Below are 7,654 nucleotides of genomic sequence, written 5' to 3'. Positions count from 1 at the left end.
AGACTTTAAGCTCAACCATTTTGCTCGGATTTTTGGGAGACTTTAAGCTCAACCATTTTGATCAAATTTTGGGAGATTTTAAGCTCAACCATTTTGCTCGAATTTTTTGGAGTCTTTAAGCTCAACCATTTCATTGAATTTTGGGAGTCTTTAAGCCCAACCATTTGATCAAATTTTGGGAGTCTTAAGCTCAACCATTCGATTGGATTTTTGGAGTCTTTAAGTTCAACGATTGATCGGAGTTTGGGAGTCTTTAAGCTTAACCATTTGATCAGATTCTGGGAGTCTTTAAGCTCAACCATTTGATCAAATTTGGGAGACATATGCTCAACCTTTTTTATTTTTTGGGAGATTGGTTGCTTGACCAAATTGGTTAGGAGTCTGGTTGCTTAACCAATATGTAGATCGTCATTTGGGAGACTGGTTGCTTGACGAAATTGGTTTGAAGTCTGGTTGCTCAACCAACAAGTAGATCATCAGTGACTAGAATCAATACTCGTCCACATGTGCATTGCTTTTGATTAATGTTTGAATTTTATTACACGATGGCTATCTGAGTTGATTACATGAAAATATGTGATTACTTCATAGATATGATAGGTTACAATAAAATCCTATGCCTTTTTCACAATAAATATTAAATGGCTGGATATATATTTAATCGATCTCTATAGGGAGAAATAGTTATACAATAATAGCATGACTTATCTTGTGAAAATTAGATAAGAGTGGATCCATTTTTGTAACGATTTACCAGTTACCCTACAAGGGTTTGATCTAGATTACTTGGGTGACATAATAATATAATGCCATATTTATCCGAGCTTTCTGCCTCCTCTTCACAACTTTCTTTGCGATAAATAGAGTTATGTTGCTACAAACCCATCAACGAAATGATGTCATGCGATGCTAAACTTGGCATGTCTTTTATCATTGAGACTTGAACTGAAGCATTTTAGGGTCTATAGTCGGTGGTAGGCATGCTTTTAGGACAACGAGACAGAGCATAAATCAGAGGCACGTGACAATAGAGAGCATGGATGTTTCATCCTACCACCTAATTCTACCTCGTGAAGTCTTTGATCATCTCCGTCAATCGCTTAACTGTTGGAGTACTCGATTATTCCCTCTCGATCATCTTTCAACCTGGTGGTCATTTTATTCTTTATATTTGTGGTACAAGAGAAATTTTACCTATCCCACGGTAGACACCAAAATGTTATAGTAAAAAAGTACTAAGACGGATTAGCCATAAGCATTCAGTGTGTTCTCCCCTTTTTCTCATTTCAAATCCACTTTTAACCTTTTTCCTCTAACCTCTTTGCCTTCCCCCTTTGAAAACTACCTTATTATGACATTTATTTCCTATCCCTTCATCTCCTCAACATCACCTATCCTTATTAGCTATAAATTATCTTAAATCTTGCTCGAAACTACTAACATTAATCCAATCAATGCAATAAACCTACTTCTTATTAGTTGGATAGATCAACCACACTATTCTTTAGCTTTTATATTGTTTGAAAAGAAATTTAGTATAATAAAGGTTTAAATACTATTTTGGTCTCTGTTTTGGTCCATTTTGTTTAATTTAGACCCTTTTTTTGCGCGTTCAATTTGGTCCTTGATTTGCTAAATTATGTTCAATTACATCCTTTTCGTTGACGTTGTTTAAATTTATAACGACAGAGTGTACACGCTGGAACTATTGACATGACGTGACACTGCTCAAATTATGACTAGTTGTGTTTTGTTTAAATAGGTCCCTATTTTAGTTAAATTTGTTCAATTTAGTCCCTATTTTAGTTAAATTTGTTCAATTTAGCCTCATCTTCCATTTAATGATCCTTCACCACTACCACCACCACCACCACCATTGTCGCTACCACCATCACCACCACCAAACTAAAACCACCACCACCACCACCACGTCAAGGTTTTTGGACTGTAATTGCAATCACAACAACCATATTTCTCCATAATTTTCTATAACAAGAATCACAAAGATAACGCACACCTATAGTGGAAAACATCACTTACAAGTGTGGTTATGTTGGTAGTTGCAGAGTGGTTGTGATGATGGTGGCACTAGTAGAGAAATATTTGATAGTGGCAGGTATATCCCGTCAATTTTATTAAACTGACATTATGTTGTTAAAAATAGTAAATTTACATTATATTTATGGCAGTTTAAAACTGACGGTAAATTTGAACTTAATTTGTTCTGTTTAACTTTTTTTTTCTTCCCGTGCTTAGTTTCCTTCTCATCGCAAGTTGTTTTGCTTCCCTTTCATTTACAATACAATGCTTCCCTTTCATTTACAATACAATGGGAGATCATTTTCTCCGTGTGATTATCATAGAATACCTCATTCTCTTATTTCGGTCGAAGTTTTCTCTTCTCTCTTGAAGTTGTCTTCTGTTTTCTCCATAGTCATCTTCTTCTCCGTGGAAATCCTTTCGTAAGTGTTTTTCCTTTTAATGTTAGTTTTTTTTCTTCTCCCCATTGGTTGTTTTGAGTGTTATAAACCCTAATCTTCACTTCAATTTTGTTAACCGTAACTTCAATGTTTATGTTCTGGTGATAAATCATTTATTGTTAGTACTAATTCATGGTTTCATTTCCTTTTTTTCGTAATCTGTGACTTTCCTTGAATGCAAGTTGGTAGGTGTTTAGTTGGGCCTGTAACGAGAAGAAAGCGTAGAATTAGGTTTGTTTATGGACCTGAATCAATGAATTTCAAACTTCGGTACAAGTTAGTCATGTTTGTATAGCATATTAATCTCCTATTGTTTGACCAAATTTTACATTGGAGGGATCAATACTAATCCAATTATTTTTGCAGTCATCAACATACGGGACAATACTTGATGGAATTGTTCAATTAACTAAAAAGGATGAGTGTGCTTATCAGGAGATGATTGGTCATCTCCCCCTCTATTCAATTCCATCCCCTAAATCGTAAAGTCATTTGATCTAATGATTATGGTTCTGAGCATATCATGAATGTCTAACAATAACATTATAATCTTGATAGCCTTGTTGTGATTATTGTTCCTTTTTTTTATCCTCTCATTTGTCTTGAGAAAGTGTTGATATATATTAAAAAATATGATTTATTGAATTTACTCTACTTTTTCATGTTTTTCTTTTTCTCTTTCTATCTGTTTTCATAATCGTGTAATGACTTTTTATGTTCATTCAAGTTTTAATAGTTTGTGGTGGAGATGGTGGAATACTTAGGGAAGTATCCCGCCACAACTCTGTAGCACATATTGATATATGTGAGATAGATCAGATGGTTATTGGCGTAAGTAAAACCATATTTTGATCATTAATGTAGCTACTTCATATTGAGAAAAAAAATTATGGTCATTATGCAATTTTGGTCTCTCATTCTTGAACTGATTTATTGCTTGCGATGTTGATGTTACAAAAAAACCAACCCTATGGTGGCTGAGATTTTTTCTCTGATGTCCAGGGATGAAGCCAGACATGTTGGGTACGACCACATTTTTGGCCTTTATCTCTTAATTGTCCTTTCATTTTCTATTTGATGTCTTGTTTGTAATTGTGCATGGCCTCATTTTCATTATGGGCAGGTTTTTGAACAAGGGTTTATGTGATTTCAGTTTGGCTCAAGACTTGAGTTTCTTGACCAAAGCTAGAAAATACACGTTTTTCAAGCCTAAATTTATCTTTTATGCTACATACTTGTTAGAGAAAATTGGGTACTGAAGATACATAACCATTTACAGACATCTCAAGGCAGCACAAGAATATAGTAGAGATTACAAGTGAAAGTTGGTATACAGAATCCTACACACCTTAAATGGTAATGTATGTGTCAACGAAACTTGTTATCATATTTGAATGTCTTTTTTTATAAGATTGTGGTCATTATGCTTCTTCACTTGCTTAAAACTTATTTTCAAATTGTCTTGCAGGTTTATGTCACTATTATCTTAATGATTGCCAACATACAACTTTCTATGAAGGCATTGGACTTAACACAAATGAGTTTGACATGCATGTCATCATTGAGGTTAACTTTTGTCTGCATACGTGTTAAGATCACTATTGCTCTTGTTTCACCTTCCAGTACTCTTTGTTACTATGACAATTTCTTTCTATTCAGTCCCAATATGAATTTAGTAACATGGTATGATAAGATGAAAATAATGGAGATAAACCATTATTTTCCCAACTATTCTTGATGTTGAAAACCCAGAATTCAAGAGGAAGTTGGACAGGATGGTGGAGATAAACCAAAAGATTTTTGCTATTGGTGAGAGTGATGACATACAGTTGGTGAAGGACTTGAAATTTTGGCTGCATATTTAATGCCACCAATTGAATCAGGGTCTATAGATTTGGCCGAGTTTGAACCACATCTTGTGTACTGAAGTTGTGTATAATTTGATTAAATTCGGCACAATATAAATGTAGATTTTCATTAGATGTCAAGACTTGAATTAATAGTGATTTCATTTTTGTTTGTCTTTATTCAGTATGTTATTATCCATATTTAGTATATCTAATGTGCTTCCCAGTTACAGCAGGTGTATCAAGTCAAATAGAATAGAAAGAATGGAAATATGTAAACAATGTGATTGTGCAATAACCTGAAAAAGGGTGTCATTTAAATTTTTCATTTTTTCATGATATCTACATTATAATGCTTGCACATATACCAAAACGCGAACTTTTATTGGAGTACTAGAAGTTTTGGGGTACCAAATGCAGCACCTTCTTCCTTGGTCAAATTATATTCCACTAAAGCTAAGCTTCCACCAATAAATAATTGGCGTTCTCTCTCATAGGTTTGGATTAGACTTGTGTGACCCACCCCTGTTCATCATCTATATATGTTCATCATCTATATGAAAGATAAACATGGGTCACCCATTTTTATTTTACATTTAAAGAATTATATATATTTGGATACCTTTTTTTATTTCTTTCCAGTTAATTTTTAAGTTTTTTATATTTTTTTATTTTAAAAATTCATAATTTTACTGGCGGTTGTAACCGCCGCCAAATATTAAATATAATTTTTTTTAAATTAATTTAGAGCCAGTTGTGACCGTCGCTAAATATTAGAGAAAATTTTTAAATAAATTTAAAGGCGGTTAAAACGGATGCTAAAGACAATAGTGATGGTCATTCCGGCGATTGAATAAACCGACGTTAAAATACTATTGTGGCGCCAAATTCTAAGTCGGTGCATTAACTGATGGTAAAAAAAATAGTGGCGGTTTTAACCGCCACTAAACCATATATTTAACTGACGTTAAAAATTAAAATTTTAGTAGTGTGGTTGTGGGTTTAGTTTGGTGGTTGTAGTGATTTTAGTGTGGTGGTGGTGGTGGTGGTAGAAACAGTGGTGGTGGTGATAGTGGTGAAGAGTCATGAAATGGAAGGTGAGACTAAATTGAAAAAATTTAACTAAAATAGGGACTTATTTGAACAAAACATAATCAGTCATAATGTGAACAGTGCCACGTCATGTTAACATTGTCAGCGTGTACACTCTGTCATTATCAATTTAAACGGTATCAACAAAAAGGACAAAATTGGACATAATTTAGTAAATCAGGACCAAATTGAACGCGCAAAAAAGAAAACCAAACTGAACAAATACAGGGACCAAAATAGTATTTAAACCTGTAATAAATTCTTAAGATTTTTAATAAATTGAAGCTTTGTTTCAAATTCAGGATGTGCTCACTAACACAAAAAAGCCTTATAACGTCACCCCAATAACGTCTGCCTAAAAAAAGCCCAACGTTAAAAATGATTGGTGGCATTTTTGTAAAAAATGGGACTTTTTTAACGTTTGCCCGCTCCAGGTTAAACGTCACTTAACTTCCGTTTAAAAAAACTCCGACGTCATTTAAAAAAAGGACGTCAGACCCCCTCACGCTAGACGTCCTTTAACGTCGGACTACCCAACCCCTGACGTCACTTAACGTCGGATCACCACAACACAGACGTTAAGTTTTGTTTATCTCTGTGCAAAACGCAGAAACCTAACGCTGTTCATTGTTTCCGCGAGATTTTTTGTCGGCAACCCCATTTCTGACCTCCTCTAGGTGAGTTTCGAAAGTTTTTCGCCATCAAACTTGTTGGGATTTGACTATGGGTTGATTTTACGCGTTTTGAACCGATTATTTTACGTTTTCATCCCCATTTGTAGCGTTTTGAGATTCGTCCCACTTGCTCTTCGTTCCCATTTGGCCAACAGTGTGCGGAGACCCTAGACTCCCTCTCAAAGTTCGTCTTTCAATTAGAAGAGGTTAGTTTTTCATTGTATGTATATAATTGTTCGTTGTATGTATATAATTGCTTGTATTTTTTATAATTGTCATTATAGTTTTAGTCTTAGACTATTTTTTTTGTTAATTTTTTTGGCCTGTTTCTTTTTTTATTTAAAATTTTATAATAATATTTGTAAAATTACTAAATAAAATTATATTTATTATTAGATATATGCATGTTTAAATAATTCTAATTACATTTTATTTTTTAATATTATTTTTGCAGTGTTATTTTATATATGTAGATTTATTATACTAATAGTATACAGTGAGCGAAACTTAGTTCATGTTTGAGATTTAGTACAAATGATTAAATTTTTAATCGTTTGTATTAAATCTTGAATTGTCCAATTAGGCGGTTTGAAAAAATTATTTTTCATAATTTGCTACAATGTGTACATTGAGGTTTATGCATAAATTTCATAAAATTTCGATTGAGGCTAATTTGTGTTGTTCTTTGAATGCATACTTGATTGTGATCATGACCGATCACTTTCATTTCGTGTACTTCAGAGACCAATGCGAAATGATGTCGAAATTTTGTGAAGTTTATGATGTTTGAATTCTTTGTATACGTGTTAGCAAATTATGAAAAATAATTTTTTCGAATGGGTACGGTCTCACCTTGTGAGAGTTAAAAGTTTGAGATTGATTGAGTTTTTTATGAACATAGTATGGATCGAAGCTGGATGAATGAGCGTCGCATCAGTGAATCGTATGAAAAGGGGGTTTTTGAGTTTTTGCAAGATGTTCAAGAACACGCAATCTCAAGTAACGGGACATATTTTTGTCCTTGTGTTCGTTGTCTTAATCAAATACGTCATGACTTGGGAACAATGCGTGATCATCTATTCATCTTTGGTATAATGAGAAGTTATACACTTTGGACTTGGCATGGAGAAGTATTAGACAAGCCTACGACGTCACGAGGAACAAATTATGTAGACGACTGGATGAATGATCATTTAGAAGATATGGTACGTGATGTTGGGGAGGAGAATTTTGGAAAAGTTCATCTATATGATTTTCTAAGTCCGATTCAAAGGAAGAATTGTACCCAGGATGCACTAACTTTACGTGACTGTCAGCAACTTTGAAATTATTCAGTTTAAAAGTAAGGCATGGATGGATGGATACAAGTTTCACAGAATTGTGTTGGAATTGTTAAAGGAGATGCTTCCAGAAAATAACACGTTACCTATCTGTAATTACGAGGTGAAGAAATTTTTATGTACAATGGGTTTGGAATATCAAAAGATACATGCATGCCCAAATGGTTGTGTTTTATACAAAGACGAGTTTGCTTCACTGAAGACATGTCCAACATGTCGTT

At 33.8% G+C, this 7,654-nt stretch overlaps 1 long non-coding RNA gene across 10 annotated transcripts; it reads left to right on the top strand.

Moving 5' to 3' along the window:
* The first annotated feature begins 2,239 nt into the window (after nucleotides 1-2,239).
* Nucleotides 2,240-4,507, top strand: LOC114162949. 10 transcript variants are annotated; one of them, XR_003599332.1, is made up of 4 exons: nucleotides 2,240-2,462; nucleotides 2,847-3,503; nucleotides 3,604-3,841; nucleotides 3,949-4,507. It is a non-coding gene; the product is annotated as an uncharacterized LOC114162949 (long non-coding RNA). The 10 variants fall into 10 exon arrangements; XR_003599326.1 differs by having other exon boundaries at nucleotides 2,663-3,503; XR_003599327.1 differs by having other exon boundaries at nucleotides 2,240-2,750.
* Nucleotides 4,508-7,654: the final 3,147 nt, after the last annotated feature.

The sequence above is a fragment of the Vigna unguiculata genome, chromosome 9 (genome assembly GCF_004118075.2).
Source record: "Vigna unguiculata cultivar IT97K-499-35 chromosome 9, ASM411807v1, whole genome shotgun sequence".
Lineage (NCBI taxonomy): Eukaryota > Viridiplantae > Streptophyta > Magnoliopsida > Fabales > Fabaceae > Vigna > Vigna unguiculata.
This window is presented reverse-complemented; position numbering and strand designations above follow the sequence as displayed.